Source organism: Rhopalosiphum padi, chromosome 2, assembly GCF_020882245.1.
Source record: "Rhopalosiphum padi isolate XX-2018 chromosome 2, ASM2088224v1, whole genome shotgun sequence".
In the NCBI taxonomy this organism is placed as follows: domain Eukaryota; kingdom Metazoa; phylum Arthropoda; class Insecta; order Hemiptera; family Aphididae; genus Rhopalosiphum; species Rhopalosiphum padi.
The window spans coordinates 76651646-76674360 of NC_083598.1; the positions used below are offsets into that span (position 1 = coordinate 76651646).

The 22715-nt window shown below is 36.5% G+C and overlaps 1 protein-coding gene and 1 long non-coding RNA gene across 2 annotated transcripts in view; one reads left to right on the forward strand and one right to left on the reverse strand.

The window, feature by feature from the left end:
- Nucleotides 1-22715, reverse strand: part of LOC132921754 (homeotic protein ultrabithorax-like) — a 238853-nt gene that overhangs the window by 134349 nt on the left and 81789 nt on the right.
- LOC132921756 (uncharacterized) overlaps nucleotides 15989-22715 on the forward strand; it is an 85527-nt gene continuing 78800 nt past the window's right edge. Inside the window, exon 1 of the long non-coding RNA XR_009660944.1 lies at nucleotides 15989-16738. This is a non-coding gene — a long non-coding RNA (uncharacterized LOC132921756). The remainder of the gene's footprint in view (nucleotides 16739-22715) is intronic.

A 22715-nucleotide genomic window follows, 5' to 3' on the forward strand; every position in this document is an offset into this window, starting at 1 on the left:
CGCACACACATATTTGTGTGTTACGATATCGTCCGAAAAACGAGGGGCGTACATATTACGCATCGAATAACGTATATATTATAATTTATGTATTATGTAGTAACCGCCGCCACCGAATACATATACATAATATAGCGCTCTTTTTTCCATTTTAATTCCGCGATTTATAAACTTTGTCCGCCGCAAAGATGTGGACGAACCAATAACGTACAATCTTCGCATATACGCCGTGGCGGCGCTCGTACATAACATATAATACGTATGTATATATGCGCCGCGTGCTGCAGCAACAACAACAACGATATATTATTATACACATATACAGTATATCCACGCGATCCGCTCGTGAGTCTGAGCCCGGCTTGGTAACGGTCTCGTTTATGTTTATTTTATATATATTATATATATAAAACACATAGAGAGATATATACGCGCCTCAGTAGACACTTTCGGTGAGTGTATATATCCATATTATTATTATTATATCGTCTGTTTTCTTTCGGATTCTTTTTTTTCCCCGCACGGGGGGGGAATGCACCCGCATGCATATTTCATCCGGCGGGACGTTGTATAAAACGGTTTAAAGTTTTTTTTTTTTGCGCAGGAATAATATCCATTCTGCTGTCGATTTCTATTCGGCCCGCGCCGTCGCCGCCATCGTCGGTGGAGGCAGTGGTACAGCGGCGCTGCGGCGGCGACGGCTCGCCCGGTCGTTTCCCAGGGGTTCGATACCGTGCGCAGCTTTTACATTCCTTTCCCTTCCGCCGCAGCCACACAGTGAACGGTTCTTTCTTTCTATCTCCTCTTATATATAAAATATATATACACGCGTATACACCGTGTGCATTAGAGTGTGTGTGTGTGTGTGTGTGTGTATGTGTGCTGTATACAGAGAATCGTTGGTCGTATATTTTATGTATAAAATACTGACCTCGTCGTGGTCCGCGGTGGTCGGGGATGGGGTACTGAAGGAGGATGAAAACGAGAGAAAAAAATGTTTTTGAAATTTAAATGGTAACTCCTATTGTAACCCTTGTTTAAAAGTTCGCCGTGGCTTCGTCTGAATTATGTAAGCTGTGCTCGTTCATTTTTTACTCCGCTTCTCACAGCATGCATTATACGAATTTCTATATCATACTTTCTTCTATTTCATCGCACGCGTCTTTCTCCTTTCGACCGCCCCAAACGTATATATTTGTGATATACACATTAACGGTTTACGATTCACCGTGGAGCTTAAATATACAGAAGAAGCAATATTGCGCATGTCCGTTATATGTCTCTATATTATACACACACACACACACACACACACACACACACACACACACACGCATATATATATATATATATATATATTATATTATATTTGTGACCCATTACAAACTCAACCCACGATTCGATTAGGATATTTGTTTTCATTGCCAAACATTCGGAAATAACGTTGAATATTTTTTTATTTCTATTTCGTTCGTTGCTAATCTATATAATGGGATAAATATCCCATTATATTGGTTTGTCATTCATTATGAGTTTCAAGTATAATAAGCTATATAATTTATAGAAATATTAAACATAGATAAGATAAAAAAAACTGTTATTTTGAAACATCATACTTATCATTGAAATCGATTAGTTAAAATAAAATTTTCTTACAGAACGATAATTTTATGAGTTGGAAATAGATTTTCAATCGGAAAACGACATTGATATAAAACTTACACCTACCTATACATGGAAACCTCCCGCACGCCCTCTCATAAGTTGAGCGCCCGTTTGCAGTGCCGCACGATGGAAAAAATGCTGAATTGGAACGGTTTCAAAACAGTAAAAAAATCGAGAGAAAAAATGCAACGAAGTCCGTTCCCATTAATCGTCGTCGGCCAATACGTCGTGTCACGGCGGCGGCAGTGGCAGTTCGAAGGCACTGGTCCAATTAAAAATCGCCAAAATAGGCATCGGTGTCGGGCCGACGGGAGGTGCGGTCCGTTCGGATTCTGGTAGTTTTTAAATATAATGATATATACTGGTGGTACAAGCAAGGCGGAGGTGGAGGACGGACACGATGACATACCGGACGGCGATTCGAGTTTGGGGAATCCGCTAATTGGGTGCCGACCGATACTATATAATATTACATTTCTGCGTGGCGGTCCATATATAAAAATATATATGTATACACTCGTTTATAGGCAATTCGGGTGTGTCGTAAAAATGTCACCCAATTGGGCCGGTAAAATTTAATTCCTAAGCGATATTACATCACGTACCATAACCAACACAGTACTATGTAATTATTATTATTACCTATTATTATTATTATAATATGATAATCTTTGTCATCTACGTCAAATACGAATATTGTGGACGATTTTAATAATAAATAAAACGCCATTGCTGCAACAGTGCAATAATATAAAATACGCACGCAATATATTATATATTATATTATATTGTTGTACGGCTATGAACTCGTTGTATGGCCAGTGTAATAATAACGATAATAATAATAATAATGTAAGCGGTAAATGGAGAACGAATGTTGAGGGAAAAATCTTTTATCGTGCACAGTGACCGCGGCTAACGAACAGACATTGTATCGCATTATATATATTATATTATTATTATCATATATAATAATAAGTGACCACGGCAGTGGTCAATAACCGATGAATATCGATCTCTACCATCGATGCGTGGAAAACAACAGCAGAATGGCAAATAAAAATATATTTGATTTAGGTACTATGTTGATAATATATTAAATACAGGAGGCTCGTCGTTAAATTACCAGCATTTCAACTACATAATTTATTATAATATTTATATTGTACGTACCATTGTTATTAAATCAGCATAATGTATTATTACTTATATATTATATTAAATGTGTACCGGTCTACCGGAAGAACGTAAACTCGTTAAATTCGATTTTTCGGTCATTTACAATACAACGTAAGTACCTACTCAATAATAAATATATTATGTATAGAAGCTGTACATTTGTACGTGGAATGTAAATTTTATTTTTATAACAGACTCTCCCCTAATTCACCATCACCGACGAATCGATACGACATCGACGCCACACCACCACGCCGCCGGCTTTAATATTACAAAGCATTTTCATTTTATTCGGTTCGATTCATGTATTTTATAATATTATTATGAGTAACTCTTAAACGTGGGACGTGCGTATATATTTGAACGAGTTTTCGAACAACCGATATTGTAAGTAAACGTTTAATATTATTATTATTATATATTCCTCGACAAAATGACGTAGCGACACGCGCATAATAGCAACACAGCCCATGATGACACAATAATAATAATACATGATATTTTGCGTGGCATTCATCGTGGTAAATCGCGTATACGAACACAATAATGACGATATGCATATAATAATATAATAATGCGGACGCAATAATATTTTATAAACGCGAACCCCCGTGCGCGCACGACCACCAGAGAATCTCGACTTTGTGCATATATCATATATTATTATTACTTTGTGTATTTGGCGTATACGCACACGCACACATTATACCTAACCCGACCAAGTCCCGACGTTATGCGTTCGTATTATATTGTCAATATGCCGTTCGTATATACACTGGCTGCATTGACCGCAGACGGACGTAATAATAATAATAATATAATATAAAATATTATATATAATGACACGCGTTTCTATAGATATATGTATATGTGCATAAAATAGTTACAAGTATATTATGCGTTCGTTTCCGCTATACGTCGGCGATACGATGATGGAAAACGTTTATGTATACGTATATTAATATTTCCGTCTCGGCGCGACGACAACCTTCGGGGGGTAGGTCAACGACGATCGGTGGAAGGAGCGGAGGGCGCGGACTGTGGCAGAGATCTGAACCTACGTGCATGCGTGTGTACACATCGAGGCGACTTTTTATATCCTATATAATGTATGAGGTCTTCAAGTATGTTATGCGCCCGATAGTGGTGCAGTGACGTCTTTATTGTGCACATTTTACGACCGGCACGCCGCCGCCGTCGCGCGTGTATATAATACATATATAACAGGTACTCGCGCCGGGTGGACACGACTGCAGCAAGCCCACGGGATAAGTCGTTTACAATACGCCCGTGAACGGCTCAATCGCGAGCACGATACATTATATATATATATATATTTACTTTTGTTTATGACGTACCTATACGTATGTGTTCGCGTGCGCATGTCTGCTGCATCAGAGTATGATTTATGAATAATACTCGATTTAAACTTTATACGTACACGGGAGGAAATAAAACGAAACGGTGATAAAAACGTCGATACGACCGTTTCGCCTGCAAAGTTTTCTCCGCCCGTCCGTTTGAAAATTCCTATTTTATCTTCGACTATGCCGCGCGCTTGCGTTTATTCCGTACGGGCGGTTATCACAGAATTATAATAATGTTGTATAATATAATATAATCTAATATATGCCTATCGCATAGACCAACGCTAGAGTTGAATATTACATTTTTCGAGTAGTGGTGTGTTGGCCGCGTCGGTGAAAAATATCGACCGGACATAATATACATATAAATATAATTTATACTATCGTATATCGCCGGTACAACAATAGGTTGATTTCGAACGTTTAGAAAAACCTTACGACCTGCTATAAATAATTTATATACAAACGAAAAGCAAAAAAAAAACGAAAAAAAAAATACTATATCGTCGAACATCGATGTAAAGTTTTATAGCTTTTTCAGATTATGTGGAAACTTGCGAAAATGGAAACGCGTATACATATATATATATATATATTTATATATAATACAATGTATATATAGTCAGATGGTTAAAACTTTACGTTTATATATAGTTACTGATGTTTAATGTAAAATAAAAGTTGTATATTTACTTCAAATAACGATAATAAATCGTACTTTATTAAAGTCATAAAATATAAACGTAAATAAGAAACTTTTTAGTTTTCAAGGAGGAACAACAATAATATAATAATAATAGTATTGTATATTATTATATATACATTGATGGGGACTCGGTAAAACATCCAGTTATATATATGTTTATATTAAATTATGCCGTTCAAGTTTTAATTGTGCGCACTAGTGAAACAATAATACGCTACTATATACATATATTAAATCGCTGGGTGTATCGTAAAGATATGAAAACAAAATAAATAAACAAAATATATTAAACCTATTCATATATATATATATATATTTTGTTTTCTACAAAATATGAATGTGAAAAACATATTATGTCATATAAATCATAATATACGAACTTATAATACAGTATTCCTAACGAAGAATCGTAGTACTGAATTTATCTCGTCAGTCGCAATAATTGAGAGAACGGCGAACTGTACTTTTATTTAGGTACGGTTTTCTCTTATGTATGGAATGCACACGATACGATCTCAAAATATTCGTGTATCGTTGAGCCAAAACAGAAGCCATTGCACGTATATACAATTATGATTAATCTGCCACCGGGAGTCATCGTGTCAATGTTATTTAAGGCGTGGTTATTATTACGAGAGATCGTTGTCCGAGAGAAGACGAAGAAGATTAAAGACGAAAAAAATATAGAAACAGTTTTCTTATCATCGTTTAGCCGAGCCGCCAGACCGTATACAATGTGCAGCCGCCGCCACTGCAACTCGTGTAAAATATGTTTTACGACCGGCCATTATAGGCGGCAGCGACCGCACGGGCTGGTACCGGGAGGAACGTTATTAAAATATATATGTGTAAGCATATTGTAGGACCGCCATTGGTCCGCGGGCGTGCGTCGAAATGCGAAACTAGTTAAACTTTTTAAAGTTTTTGAACGCATCGGCAGAAGTCTTCCCGCGTAACCATTCGCGACGTAATTAAATTTGAAAAAAAAAACAAACGAAAATATTACTGTTCAAATCTCCGTCGCATCTAAATCATTATTATAATATTATATACGAGTGCGGTGATGGTGTAACTCGTTTATCAATATATTGTGTATAATGTATATATACATATGTTATACGCTTCGCATATATAGCGATGGCGCAGATTTATATTAATAATATATCGCATGGGAAACATGGACGAACGAACCCGTTCAGTGCAGATGCTGTACGACGACGACAACGTAGATATACGTACGTATATTCTCGCCAAGAGTAGAAGACGTTTTGATTGACGTGCAGCGGTAGCCTGCATAAGATATATTATAAACGACGGACGAAGCGGCGCTCGTTATCTCCCGCGTCCACGGGTTCTCGCGACGTTTTGTTCATGAGATTTTTTTTTCACCGTTTTCGATCGTTGAACTCGGGCCGGTCGCGAGGATATACGAAAAAGAAAACAAATAGATAAACACACACACACACACACATCAACAAGAGAAATACGCCATATTTATTATCTTATGCGACGACTATACGGTGCGCACGCACACACACACCGATGTTATATACATATATTATATATATATAGGTTTATACCTAGCCGATATGTGCGCCAAACTATATATACATATAATGTATAATATACATGTATATTATACTGCAGCAGCTCGTTACCGCGGTGGGTGCTTGTTATATTATATACGCGTATATTATTATCAACTGTATTATGCTGTACGCACGCGGAAACAAAGAGTACACGAAGTCTCGTTAGCGGGTTCGCAATGACAAACAGTCGCGGACTGTGCATAAACTATACCTATATGTACATATTATAATATATACCAATATATAGATAGGTACGTGCATATACACGCGCAGAGTACTAGAGATAGATAGAGATAGAGGGACCGCGTGCGTCTGTTTGTATAACGTATAGACTCTTTATTATTTTTATAAACCGCGCGATAGACGATTGCGATGTCGCCGACCTGACACGGGCAGGGGGTGAGGCAGACGGACAAAAAGCGCATCCGATCGCCGATACCGATCGCCAGGCGGCGATGCGCAACATCTGGGTGCGCGCGTGTGGTCCGACGCGGCATGGACGGACTGCGAAAGAGTCTAAACATCGCGGCTGTGCGTGCAAAACCCTGAAGGTTCATTAAGGTTGTCTGAGCCGTTTTTCACGTTCACGATTCATATTACGTAGTGTCAAAAAAAAATCAAAATAAATATTCCTACGAGTGCCGTTTGCACTTTCATTTTTGGAATTTTCGAAAAACCTCCCCATTCCACCCATACACCGACGATATACTCAAAGAACGAATAGTGATAATATATCATATTGTTAAATGCATAAGCAAAGAAATGGGGCCTTTGTTGCTCTCTCCTCCCTCCTCACACACATCAATAACAAGAAATATTTTTACGAGTGGCCTTGCGCATACAACTGAACGTTCGCACGCTATACGTACGTGCAGGAGTAAAATATGCAAAATGTTTTAGATTTTATGTTTGTATTTTTCTTGTTCACATTCGAGCATTATTATTTTTCGCCTTTTTTTTCTACACAAAAATTTATGACCGTCGCGAGCGATAATAAAACTCTCTCCGGCTACACGGTAAATAATTATTTAATCTGTCGCCGCCGTACCGTGTGTGCTTATGCCAAGTGTGTATAATATTATATAGCGTGCGGATTTTAAACTACACAGACCCGCGTGCGAAGGTCCGGCTAAAAACTTCCGCCCACGAGTCCTCGTCCAAAATAACTCATTGTAATATTATCCACGCGCAGTTTAACTTTGGTTATGAGTTTAATACAATACACAAACAATTTTTGTTTTAAAAAATGAAAATAGAGAAATATACGTGCACACTTGTGTATATACATAGTAGGTATTTTATAATATGGTAATATTGTATAACACATACCTCCATTAAAATATAATACCACTGCTATTTTTGGTATAAAAATATAATTACTTACGTTAAAACGCGGTGCTTTTCTTTCAACGTGTTTTTTGAAATATATAATTTATTATATATAAATACGTTCAAAATGATATTTACCTGGAAAAATAAAAGAAGAATATTAATAAACATCGATGATACATATTATAATAAAGCACAAACGGAAATATTGCCTATTTTTATAAAAAAAAAAACAATAAACTCGCGAGTACTTATGTAATGATAATATAATTCAAAATTACGATTCCGCTGTTGGCGCATTACATCGGTGGTTTAGCGGGAAGAGAAGGATTACCACAACTCTTCATGGTCCTCTCAGCAGACCGTAAAACCAATACCCGGAGACGGTTTTACGGCTTCGTTTTTATTTATGCGACGATATTTCTCGAATATCGTGGACGACAAAAAATAAATAAACAAATAAATAAATATGCCGGGAGAGGAAGAAAAAAGAAGAATTCAAACGGCGCTGCGGCTGTCGTGTATTTACGCTATATATCGTTGTGCGCGTCGTCGAATTTCCTATGTAAAGATCCCGTTCGCCGCGCGCGTACACAATACAAAAACGCTTTTTCTTTCTCTCCGTCCACCGCACATCGGATATCGGATTATCGAAAAATCCGAAAACTTCTAAAGCGCAAAAACTTTCCATAAGCCCCGAGACTTTGTGCGAAAGTTGTGCGCGTCGTGGAAATTTATACGAAAACCAGCGGTGAAAGAAGAGAAACGGAATGGACGCGCGCGTACGGAATATAATGTACGGTCGCCGTGGTCGGGTATGCAGCGGCGAGGGGAGGAGGCGTCGGGGCCTCATGAAATTCAAAACGACCGATATGACGTCATAAAAATTCTCCTCCGACGCGCCGGGCACGTGCGCGGGTTACAGCGTCGAGAACGGGTGGTTTGACACTATATATATACAGCTACTATACGAATAATGCATAAGGGAGCGTGTGGAATACAAAGATGGCAAACTAACGCAAGTAGGGAAATTTATATTCAGTTGACGGTTGTCGGTGAATGTATATATATATATATTATCTCATTTTTTGTAACCCTCTAAAATCTCTTCGAAAATCCCAGCAAACCGATTTATATACATTTTATATAATATATACGAGCAAAAAGACGAAAGCTCCGCGTTGTTTTTGTCTTATACGCACGACATAATGTTATTATTATATGGATCGGCACGTCATTTTTCGAAATCCCGTAGACGAGAAACGTGCGGTTTGAATTTTTCTTTTTGTCACTACATTTACAAAACCCTTAAACATTCCAGCATCGAATCATTATTTTACATTTTACAAGATTATATATGATAATGGAGGTTTGTGAAATCTTTTAAACCGTTTCGATTACGTTGTTATGTATAAGAAATTTAAAGCTCAACATTTATATATAAGATACACGTGGCGAATATAGTTATCACAAAAAATGTTCCGACACTTTTACATTATAAATTGTTTAATGCAGTTCCGAGAAATTTTTACCGTCAGATTGGTTTGTTCAAAAAAGAATAGCGAATTTAAAATCCATCGAAATTTTAGTGTAACCGTAAACTAACTTGTACATTCATTTCATTCCCCCTCGATTTTCGTGTGCGGGCGCAGCCCCGCTTTCTCTTTAATGCACCCCAAAGTGTACTTTGAAAACCTTTGTTTTTATAGATGAATAAACGTGATATTGGTCCAAAGTATAACGACTAAACGACCCCTCCCACAAGACGTTTTTATGTAACACTTGGTTGAATATGTATATGATGATAATAACTATCTACGTTTCTTTTATTCACAAATTAAAATATTTTAACATCTGTTTTTATTTATTTATTATCACCGTTTTATAAGTTTCAATTTACATGTCACAGACGTTTAAAATGTTCGGAATTCAAACTGTCACATAAAAACAATATCGTAGTCACTAGTCACAAATATAATAATATAGTGTATTATAAATACTATGATGTGGATGTATATTCCATTACAAACAAAACATTCAAAATCGACGATCACACTAAATAAATATGGAGCCTATGTATATTAACAAATACTCGCGTAGAAAAGTGTTGTGTTCTCAAAACATGAAATTGAAAAGTTTTTAATATAATATACGGTACTTATAATTTGAAAAATTTACTTTTATCATAATTATTGTTATAATTTTGTTTCGGTCGTGGGGATATCAACAGTAAAAAAATTTCAAACACCATGACCGTCTGAAACGCAACGGAGAAAGAGATTCGTCGAGATAAAACGCGTATAAAATGTATATGATTGTGGCATCGAATAAGTTTAATGTACATTTAATATTATGTACGCGTTGTATAGGTGGGTTTTCAGAGGGTGCGCGAGGGGTATAGATGACCCCGTTAGAAAAGTGCTGGAATTCTGTCGTTCGCCATCGGTGGACAGGGAGGTCGCGGTCATCAAGTGATTTATGCGCCCGGTGGTCCTTATTTATTGTCCTCACCTATATCATATTATATATTATACATATATGCACGTAATAATAATACGTCGCCCGCCATTATCCAGTTGTTAAGCATCCGAACATACATATTATATGGTTATATTAGGTATTTATAGAGAATAGTCAGCGCAATGCATGTATAAAATACAGAGCACATATATTACAGCCGAAGGAAAGATATTAACACATAAAAAAGTACGACATGACGCGTTTTTGTGTCAAATATTCACCAGTCTAAAAAACGCCACGAAAATGAATCGAATAAAATATTCATCTAATATTAATAATAATGCAATTATACGTATAGACTCATATTTGCATCTAATGTCTTGTAAAATGTAAGCGTAGACGATAAATTGTAATCTGAAAATCCTTTATTTGCTTAAAAACGCAAGTGTATATTATTCATGACTCACGAAATGTAATCATAATGTATCTATGACGAATATTTACAAATATTACCGAGTATGAAAGGTGAAACTAAGCTTATTTCCTTACCATAGGTGATTGACAAATGATCGGAAAAAAGCATGAGTTAAGTAAAAAAATGAAATTGAACTGTAAAAATATTGTTGCGTATACAATGTAAACCCACACTTTTACATAGCAGAAGATGAATATGGTCGAGCGACATTTATAGCTGCTGCCACGGCACTATATACTATACTATTGTTTTTCGTCCGACAAAAATGTACCTTTGTATTGTCCATACACACACACACACACACACACATATATATAAATATATATGTGTATAAAATATTATATTGCCGCCGCGCCGCCGCGTCCGCTCAATTTGGCAATCGCAGCCGGCGACGACCGTTTTTATGCTTTCGGATCATTTAACATGGCGCAGCAATATTATTCCGACAAACTCGTCGTTTTCGTTCTGATTAAATCACATTTCTCTCTGGGCTCGCGTTTTATATTTATATATATATAAATAGATATGCCTTTTTCCCAGCGCGCAAAACTCTGAATATCCATCGAGTTCTTGAAAGACACCAAAAGGGTGGTGGTACAAGGAAAAGGAGAAACGCAAATAAATAAATAAAATATAAAAAAACTTTTTCGTTTTTTTGGTTATATAGCTGAGCCCGCGCACAAACGCTTTATGGTGGAAAACTGCGGCTCCAACGAATTCCATTAGATTTAAAAGCACGATCGGATGATGTGCGCGTGCGACAAGAGCGGAGTAGTAGTATAAACTATTGGAGGAGGATAATGACACAAGTAATGCGGTGATAAATAAAAATCTCGTCTTCCACCACTACTTTTGTATATTGAAACCTTTTACCGATTTATATACATGTATGTGATATTGTTATACGCGTATATGGGTTTTTATAGTTTTCCGAAACCTACATAATAATACGGACCCTTTTTCGCGGGGAGCGTAGTTTATAACAATATAATATATATGTGTGTTATTACGCGAGCGTTATCAGTTCGGTGTCGACGTCGGCGTCGGCAGCATTTCGGATTTACGTATTTTTCCGATCCGTCGATCGGTGAGAAAAGAATGTGTCGCGCGGGGGAACTGCAGTACATTATATGCGAAAGGTACTCGACGAGGAAAAGGCTCTGGATATATTATGTATAAATCACAGAGAGAGAGAGAGAGAGAGAGAGAGATGAAAAAAATACCGAATGAATTACTCGGTCGTATATTTTCGGGGAGGGTGAGCGCCCGGCAAGCGCGGCAAAATGGAAACTTTTTAATTCGACCGAATTGACTTTGAGAAATTTCTCGCGGCGGCGTGCTTTCGGTGTGTTTCACCGAGCGTCAAATAAACTCGGGACCGTCGATGTATAGATATATATACGGATTTAGGATACGGAGCCAATTTAAAAAACTCCATCGACCTGGCTATTTGTTCCGCACGCGCGAGAAAACGTCGGAGACAGATATATATATATATAACTAGGGTCGGGTGATAGTCTTTCAGGCGTTGGTAAGAAGCTTTCCAACGTATATTTCTTATCTGAAATGTATATATACATATAAATGTATAGGTACCTCACAGGAGCAGCAGCAGCTACGCTATCCGCGAGCACATCTCTCTCACATAAAGTTTCGTTTATCCGATCGTCGCCGTGACGGGTACGTCATTTTCTTGAACACTATATATTATATTTATATATGTATCGCGTGCGGCGATCTTCCTGAGACGGTTCAAATGCGTCCGATACGACGAGTTTATTATTATACGCGGAAAAAAAATTGTTTGTCGACGTTACACAGGCCATTACACTCGTACCAGTACTTAAATGGCCGTTCGATTCCCATAACACATAGAATATGTGTATATTTACAATGTATGGACAGTGGATAAGACACAGTAAATAATATAATATTGTAAGTCGTCTGGAAAATATGGTTACTATCAAAACTACTATCGGACTGCTTAACTCGTACATACGAGTATAATAAGAGAATTATGTGATAGGTACCATACATTAGTACCTATGTAGGTTTTATATAATAATGCTTAAGATCTTATTATTATATTAATCGAGTTTGTAACGAGTGTATTCTAAACTGTTCAGATAAAAAATCGTCTGTAGAAAAGGCGAAAATTTTTAATGCCGAAAAGTGTTTTAAGTTAATTTATATATCTTAGGATATACTACATGCCATTTTATTTATAAAAACAATGTATGATATCACCCTTAATATTATTTTCACCTGCCCTTTGCCATTTAACAACTATATAATTATAATATATCTGCTCACATTAGTGTTGCGAATAAAAAATTCTACCAGAACTGAAAATAATATATAATGCATTGATTAAATTTATTATAATGATATATATATTATTAATAATATAAACATTGAGCAAGTTGTTTTGATACATTATACGACGGTTACTATACGCCTATATGTGTATATCATGCATACTAACTACTCTCTCTATATTCCTTCCACTATACATAAAATATTATATAGGTATTAGGAACGTGTATTTTCGGGTGGTTTACCAATCAATATCCATTTGTCACGCAGCATGGGGAAACCCATCGGATCGCCATTATCTCCGGGTCGAGCCCGGTGGCGTATAATTTATGCGTGGCAGTTTTCGAGTAGTGTGCCGCAAGTCGGGTCGTCGGCGACAGAGGAGAGGACTGAAGAGAGAGAGAGAAAGAGAGAGACGCACACGCTGTTTAGACGGTGCAGATAGTGCGACGGGCGAGTCACTGCAAGAGGGGCGGGTAGATAGGTCTGTGGTGGACTAGGGATTTCGAATTTATTAAACGTCGGTTCGCCCCGAGTGGTGCATTAGGCCGCGCGTGCGACATAAACATTCGCACCTCATTAATTCAATTAAAACAACGGACTGATCAGTACGCATATAAAGCAGAAGAGTATACCTGATATACGGAGTTATAGTCGTTGCACCTGCGTGCACGCGGTCGTCTATATGACTATATGTGCAATATAATATAACCTGTATAATAGTCGTCTACTGTCTAGATGCGAGTGGTACACGCCGTGATTATGCTGCGAGGATATATTATCTAGTATAGTATCGTGTAGTATAAACAGGTCCCCGTAAAATCCTCGACTTAAATTATATTAGTAAATAGTATTATACAATACAACGTAGTAAATATTAAAACGGATACGACCAAAAAATAAAATATAATAATTAATAATATTGTAATATCCCTCGGCTGCGACTTATTGACCCAATGCGCGACGACGTTTTATCTCTTACGCATTATTTTATTTTTCCGGCACTATCGTTAGTTACTGCTCGTGGAATGTACGCTTATAGATATACGGTATACGAATAATGTGCGTGTGCACGGTCGAGCCGGCCCACCCGCCCGTGTGAGTGAGTGTGGCGAAAAGGGCTGCACGGGGTACCGCGGGTTTCCATGGAAACCGCGGCGGCGGCAAGACGAACTACCCTGCGTCGGTATAAATGGCAACTGCCGCCGCCACCGCCCTGGCCAGACTAATAAACCACGAACAGTGCATTATTATATAATAAATACGCAATAATCGTAATAGTAAATCAGACATCGACGACTCGTTCGTCCGTCTAATGTTTGTCCGTTATCCTAACCTTTGCGATTTACTTGTATAATAAATAACAATAATATATAATAATATACTATATTATGGTTAAAATATACCAAAATATACATTAAAGATTAATATATTTATTATTCATTCCTTATAACTAAATTATTTTATATATATAACTAAATAATTGTATGTGAATATGTTTTGTCTTTAATTTGTATTATCTTATATAAGTTTAACCGGATATATGGGTGACGTTGGGCGTGGATTTTGATTCTTGAATATTAAATATCCCCCCTCCAAAAATAAAAATGTTTATTAACACTTCGATCACTGTACGTAGATGATTGCTACCGCACAAAATTTAATATAGTACGCGCTGTAAGGCATTATTATTATACATAAGTATTATTATATAATGTACAATGTCGTCCGGCTAATATATTATTTTTAGCTAAAATAAATAAATTAACATGTTCCCTTGAGTGCTTTTGCGACGACTGACAGCTATATTACGTATATATTATTATTATCTGTAATCTGTGTGTGTGTATAATTAACGAGGATTGCAAGTGATTCTCGCGAATCGGTTTCGCTTATATAGGTACTAAATTCCTACATACATTATCATTATACGCGGGAACAATGTGTTAGATATACATACATAGCGTATAGTGAATCTGCATGACTCGTGGACCGGTCCCAGAGTGTGAAACTCGTTTCGATTTACGTACTATAATAAATTATTATAAATAGTTTGGCGTAAAACGTTAAAACCGCGCAGAAAACGTGCCCATTTTTTATTTATTTATAATTTTTTTTTCTATTTAAACGCCGCTTTTACAATACGTACCTATCACATGCCGACGCGCGAAAACGAATCATCTAAGGTCATAAACTTCAACTTCATATATACTATGTATACACTATACCTATATATATATATATATATATATATATACACACATCATACACACACCGTGATAGTGCGATATAAAGCGATATCGTACACAACTCATATATTGTATTTATATATATATATATATTTAAATGTCGGCGGCTCTCATTGTGTTACATACGTATTATTTATGATTTTCGAAACGGAGAAATGCCGCGTATATACCTAAACGAAACGCACTAGAATACTATAATACCTACCTACCCATCTGTATTATGTATGTTCAATATAGGTACACGTCAACCACCCCCGCGCGCATAAATCATGACTTAGAGAATTCGAAAAGCATAACCCGAATCTAGGTCACGAAATCCCTGCCTATTTTCGGTGTATAACCTTTGTGCTCCAAACCCCACCCGCTGAGTTATGCGTACCGGGCGTCCAGGTTAATGAGCCTCCGGTCACCACCGACATGTACAAAGTATACGAATATAATGCGAATACACCCCGCAAATGACCCAAAATATAGCGGAATTCCTATTGTTCAGGTAAGATCGGCAGGTAAATCTTCATAGTGCCGTTATACGTACACCACCCTACATAAGATGTAACATTTTATATGAAAACCACATCGTTTTGCGGACTTCACGGTTATTAATAACACGTCGCCACATCACATTCGTCGAAGGTATACCGATCGTGGCCCGTGGACATTACTGGTAGTCCGTATTCAACCGTCGGTCGTTACGCGACGGTGCGCCGCATAATAACTGCAAGTAAGCTGAATTCGTACTAGAACTGACGATGAGTTGTGAAAGGCCGAGTCGAAAACAGACGCATATGGTTTTAATTAGATGGGACATCCCCATCACAAATATAATCGAAAATTATTCGTTGGACTTTTTATTTTCGCCAATAAAGCTTTATTGATGTTCCCACAGTCCAATTATGTACACGAACTTCGATCTGCCGCCGTGGTGTTACATTTGGGTATCGTTTAACTACAGGATATCCGAAATAAATTTCCGGTTATTTTCGTTATGATTTGGATGCTGCTGACCGACCGTACAATGCGTGCATTATGGACCGTGTTAATTATTTGTGATAAGTACATCAGGACAAACGATGACACACGGCCGGTAAACGAAAACGCTGCTATTGGAGGATGTACATATACATCATTCGCGAGCGAAAATGTATACTACGTGTGTGTTTGAATATATATATATACACTACAGAGCACGGGGGTGTTTTTTTTTTGGAGAGGAGTACACAGAATCCTCGTACATCCTACATCCGTTATTCATTTGGTTCGGTCGCCGTTTTTAGCGCAAGAATTAACAAGTGCGGCCTATCCCTGCCGACTAATTAACTGCACCCGCCGCCACAGCAGCAGCAGCAGCAGCAGCAGCAGCAGCAGCAGTCAGAGAGGAAGAGTACAACGATATAATACATTACGTACGTATATTTCATATTACGCTATATTATAATTATAATATAATAACAATAAATATACGCGTATTTGCAATGCCGGGAGAAGCGAAATCTGGGCACAAGGGTGGGACGAAATAACATAGAATTATTACAATTTTAACCCTTTAACGTCTGTGTTTGCTTTTTACTTATTTCTACGTATGCATAACATTTTATCCACCAAAGAATTGTTCTAATATATGCGCAAATAATGAATTATGCATATAGTCATACATATGTAAAACTTATAATAATGTAACATTTATTATACGCCTTAATTAATTGCAATGACAACATGACTATAAATTATGATTTATGAGTGCCTATTTGTAATTAGCGCGTTGTCACGCTACTCGGGCTATACATCATATTATGATGCCCTTTTAAACGCAATCACGTAATATCTAAGGTCGAGAGGTTTAGCACAAATTACAACAACGCCAATCTAGCCTCGGAAGTTCGCAAAAATGGTTCTAAACTACTTCATAAGTTTGTCGTGGAGAGAAAGTCGTTAGGAGTTACTATTGTGTCAGTAATCTGATGGTTGTGCACTTATAGTAATACTATATAATGTTGGCCCAACTCTTCTTCTTTGACTTATCTTCAGACTTTTCTAAAAAGAGAAAGTAGCTCATATGGGGATGTCAGTTTTGAGTAACACGTACCTATTATATATTATATTGTATACAAAGTGCACACTAAATTTCAAAAATGGCATTCGTCACAAATTGTTTTATTTCTGTACATAAATTATAAACTGTAACGTTTTTAAATTAGGACAATCGATATTTTCATAACAATTTTTTAGTAATATTTATTAGATACACACACAATAATCAATTTTAATGATCACAATGACATGAACTTTCATTAGTTAATAAAAATAAATATTCAGTTAACCGCTATCCAAAACCAAATACTTCGATTACGTAATATCCGGTGATAATTTTTAATAATATAATATTGTGATAACCTTTAAAACTTGAATGAAAAATATTAGTTTGTTTGATATCCCCATACATTAAATATATCATTAATTAGTTGCATTTAAAACGCCAGTTATTAGTTTATAATATAGATGATTATTATTTTATAATTATACATAATATCTACACATATTATATAATTTGTGATTATGTATTTGTTGTAAAATAATTTTAAATTAATTATGAATTACAAGCTCACCATATATTATTAAATATTATTTAATGAATAAACACGAAAAAAAATGTTCAATCTAAAATTGTGTTAAAAAATATATCGAAATAATAGAAAATGAATTGATCGGGTTGTAAACAAGTGTCTAAGAAAAAAAGTGATCTATCTAATTGTCTATAGGTCTAACAAATTTAATATTCGCTTACATAGAATATAACAAATATCAGTTGGTATATATTTTATACTATTATTATGATATATAAAATAACGAAATATATAAAAACTCAAGGACTTTAATAATCCTATGTTATGGACATATGTATGTTATTCAATTGTTGTGGACAATAACGAGGAAAATGAAGGTATTATTTAATTTTCTTTTATAAAAATTCATTATTTGTATTTTGTTTTATTATAAATGGATGACATCACCGCATTTGTGTGCGAGAGGGGTGGGTGAGGTTTTGAACAAAAATGATTTGTAATAATAAGTTTGTGGGTATTACCCGGGGGAGTGCGAGATAATTGAAAAAAAAATAAAGTAATAAATCCATTAACCACGATGGTTTAGGCGGGAAAGAAATAGTCGAATATTGCCATTGAATTACATAATTTTATTTCAGTCTTCCTGTGTGGCGGTTCCATGTATATAAATATAATTCACTCACGCGATAAACATATAATAATAATAACATAATATTTGTAATCTGTAAGAGTGCCCCACGACATTGATGAATCGTATAAGAGTGAATTATTTTTGTTATTATTACTATTAGTAGTATTGTAAATATTCTCGATCAGATGCAGGGACCGGGGATGGGACTGTAGAAATGAAAAAAAAAGATTTCGCTAAGATATGGAGGGGAAAAAAATATAGGAAAGAATGGGTTCGATTTGGCGTGATATAACTGGTGTAGGCAATAAATCTTTAAAATACGCCATCTCTCCCCTTCGGGATCCCCGGCGATAAATTCTCCTTTTGATGCCCCTCCGGCTGCAAAAGAAATAGCCAATCGTTTTTACGGATGGGCTATTGCAGCAGTCTCCGCGAGCAGTATGCGCGCGCGTACACACACACACGTACACGTACACACACACATACACACATAAATAATATATACGCGCGAAATGTGATAAAATCCAGGAAAAAAATGATTGTCTTTCTTCTTCATATTTTATTTTTTACACACGTAGTTAGGACAAAAACGAAAACAAAAATAGAAGAAAAAAAGTGACTATACAGTATACATATAGGATTTAGTAAACGTTATTTTTATTGCCCCCGAGGAACAGCAAGGAGGATCCGCGCGGGACGTATGCGCTGCAAACTTTTCGTCCCCTACCCTACGCGAGAACACAACTTCTCCATTTTAATTAGTTTGGGCGTCTAAGTACGGGCCCCTTGTTTTTTTCCACTCGTTGCGTTAAAAAATTATATAGAACTTTTATAAGCAAGGGAATTAAAAAACAACAACTATACTATATACTAGCTACTGCAACAATGCGCCGGGACCTTCGAAAGTTAAACATTAAAATTGTATTTATGGAGTTTAATAAAACATTCCGGGTCCATATATCTACTTAAAAACGTGCGCGAGAGTGTATAACGAGGAGTTACGACCTGATCCGTAAGTGGTTATGGACTTTAGATGGTGTGCTGTTGCACGTCTCCCTATATAATATATATAAATTCTTGCACTCTATATATTATACAACATTCTCGCGCTCGCCGCTTTTCCGTAGACGGATTTAGTTATATAATAATATATCTCACACACATCAGGTACGCGCGTATAGGTAAATGCAAAACCGCAGATTCGTCCGCTAGATTAATTTAGAACTGACGATGGGTGTATATAAGATATGTTATAAGCACTTTCGAACTTGCAGCAAGTTATTTTCTTTCTACGACGGTACATAGCATGGTCTAGCTGAAAAACGTTACCACGTAGAGTTTATGTAATAATAATATATTATAATATTTAGGCGCTAAGAACCGATTGGGTGCGAAAATTACTGTACGAGAAATAGCTCGCGTTTTTGGACTTACAGAACTCCCATTATTGCTTTTTGGATGCCTTCCCTTTATAATGAAGTATATATATAAATGTGTGTGTGTGTGTGTATACTATAACGTGCGCGCTTAATTGCACGATATGTATAACACGTTGTATCGTGTACGTATATTATGCGCGTGACGGTACTTATTGTGTGCTGTTTTCGACGTTAATTTTCTGTACGGAATTTTAATCGAGAATAAACAAACAAATATTTTAAACGCTATTATACGAACATTGCCGAGACTCTTAAGTCGCATTATTTATGTGTGGCTTTGCGGATTCACTCGTACGGTATACGTCTTCGTGAAAATTAATAATCAACGACGACGGATGCTTGGTCTACGACTATGCTATAATATATGCGTGTGTATATTGTATGTATATTGTATAAGCTCTTATATACTATATTGAAAGAGAGATACAGAGAGAAAGGAGAGAGAATGTAGCGCGTACTTAAATTACGATCAACCCTTGCTGCAAATTCACTCTGAATCAGAATTTACTGCGTTAGAGGATACTATTATTATGTATAGGGCATATTATTAATGTTATTATTATTACAATTATGTCTGACTTTATCACTGGCCCTTTGTATTAAACCGTCGTCGTCGTCGTCGTTCCTTTCATATTATATTATCTTCCCGTATATTATGTACATATACATTATATGTGTAAAGTGGTGATCTTGCGGTCAGCATAAAACATTAAACAAGATAAAAACACGGCTGCTTCAAAACAATATTTATCGCTATAACTAATAATTATTGTAAATAATTATGGAATAATAATATAACTCATCGATGGTTTAAAAACGGTATATTCATTGATGATAATCGTATAATAACAATGTTATAATACCTATATAACGCACATTGGACCCACGATAACGACTAGTTGTTTCGACATTATATTATATGCGTCCGATTACTAAATTATTGTATTATAAAACTGATGTAATTAAACGACGAATAATGATACGCGCGGATGTATTAAAATGCATGTGCTCTTGTCGAAGAAAAACAACATGTATTTATTATACATATTATAAAATAATATAAAGGATGACCGCATTAAACTGTACGATATAAACCTATTTAAAAATTAAAAATAAGGTCGCGTGAGATAGACTCGTTTTAAAACGATAATAGCTTAAAAATCTGTTGATGGGTAGGTACTACATAGTACCTACATTGTATAAATTATCACACATTTTGTCGTTGTTAAATTCGTCTTTTTGAAGATGATGTATGTAATACGTATCGTGGTGCACGTTCGTCGGCCAGTGGGAATTCCGATACAAGCGTATAGTATAATATACCAATCTATAATATATATATAAATGTGTGTGTGTGTGTGTGTGTGTATTACACACATATACAACGGCGTAAACATAGAATCTAGGTGAGATTGTTTGGTTCGCGCACGTGCCAATAAACATCGGAACTGTTTCTGCATACAAAACTATTTATACACGACATTGTATACATATAGTATAGATACAGAGTTTAATTATCGCGGCGTTAGGACTTGGAGTAGTGCCTAAACAGCCGCGAAATTGACCCCGTATAACGACGTCGATTAGACGCAAGATATGAACCTGGGTGAGATGGGAGGGTTGGTTGTGATCATGTGGAGGTGTAGGATGAGCGGCACGTCTGCGATAACGACAAAGTATACGTTATAAACGACGCGCGTGGATACGGCGCCGAAGAGAAACCTGCACAGCCTCGCGGTATAGTACAACTCTATAGTAAGTTGTTTGAGTGTATATGCTGTATATATATATACTATACATATATTATTTATATTGTATAATCCTCGAGAATCGTCGATATAAATAAGCACGTAGTATCGGCCGCCGCGAGATAATGAGTGTTATTGGGGATGTCGAATTCGAATACAAAATCAGGGGAAAGGGCGAAGAATGAGCGAGCGCACGACGGAACGCGAAATCGGAAAAACCAGAGTTTCATTAAAACTTTTACATTTACATAAGCGTTTTAAAGATTGTGGCGTCAATATGAGAAAACTCATAGCAGAAGCCACCCCCGCAAGTACGCCCGGGCGCTATTATAATTGCCTAAGGTTTTTGGCGTATCGAAACGCGCGTGCTGCAGATTGTCGTTATATATACCTATATATATATAAATATATATAAAAAGTTTCAAACGGTTTTGCGACTGGCGTAGTGTCCTGACGTTTATATAATATATTTTTTTTTGTATCAATGTATACATGTGCATATACATATAATATAGTTTATTTCACGGACAGTGGCTGCAGATGCTAGGAATGCCTCAGGGAGACGCTGCTGCTACATCAGGGAGAAGGGTTGATCCTCACCCCCACAATACCCTGTAAGTCGTTAACTCATATATATGTGGTCGTGTCCGTGGTGTGTGTTTATTGTCGAAATAACTGAAGCGTCCGAGCACGTTCGTCCCAAAGGCGTTTTGTAGGGGGGAGGTAAGGGAGATCGTGACAAAAAAAAAATGAAAGAAAAAGTAGATAATACGTCCTCTTATATTAAAAACCGAACGTACGGTCGTAAGTCGCCCGCGCACCCTCATGTAGGGCCAATATATACTGCAGTCGTATTAACCATACCCAGAACGGACGTGAACGCGCGCGTGACCGTTATTATTGGTTGTTAGGATGCGCGTGGACGACGAAATTCCGCATATATATATTTATATTATATTGGACGTCCCACAAGACTACTATAGACGACTCGTTGGAAAACG